The 251-nt window shown below is 53.0% G+C and overlaps 1 protein-coding gene across 1 annotated transcript in view; it reads right to left on the bottom strand.

Annotated features, from left to right (window-relative positions):
• LOC116685762 (uncharacterized) overlaps positions 1–251 on the bottom strand; it is a 4653-nt gene that overhangs the window by 1348 nt on the left and 3054 nt on the right. The window lies entirely within an intron of this gene.

Raw genomic sequence — 251 nt, 5'->3', positions numbered from 1 at the left:
ATACAGGGCCCGGAACACTGGAGACAGTGCCTGGAATGCTAGCGACGGTGCCTGGAACGCTAGAGCTTTTACTAGAGGCGGTACCTGGAATGCTAGCGGTGCTCAAGACTGTGCCTGGAACGCTAGCGATGGTACCTGGAATGCTAGCATTGCTCAAGACTGTGCCTGAAACGCTAGCGATGGTACCTGGAATGCTAGCGGTGCTCAAGATGCTAGTAACTGTGCCTTGAATGCTAGACATTTTGCTAGCA

Source organism: Etheostoma spectabile, unplaced genomic scaffold (assembly GCF_008692095.1).
Source record: "Etheostoma spectabile isolate EspeVRDwgs_2016 unplaced genomic scaffold, UIUC_Espe_1.0 scaffold270, whole genome shotgun sequence".
In the NCBI taxonomy this organism is placed as follows: domain Eukaryota; kingdom Metazoa; phylum Chordata; class Actinopteri; order Perciformes; family Percidae; genus Etheostoma; species Etheostoma spectabile.
This window is presented reverse-complemented; position numbering and strand designations above follow the sequence as displayed.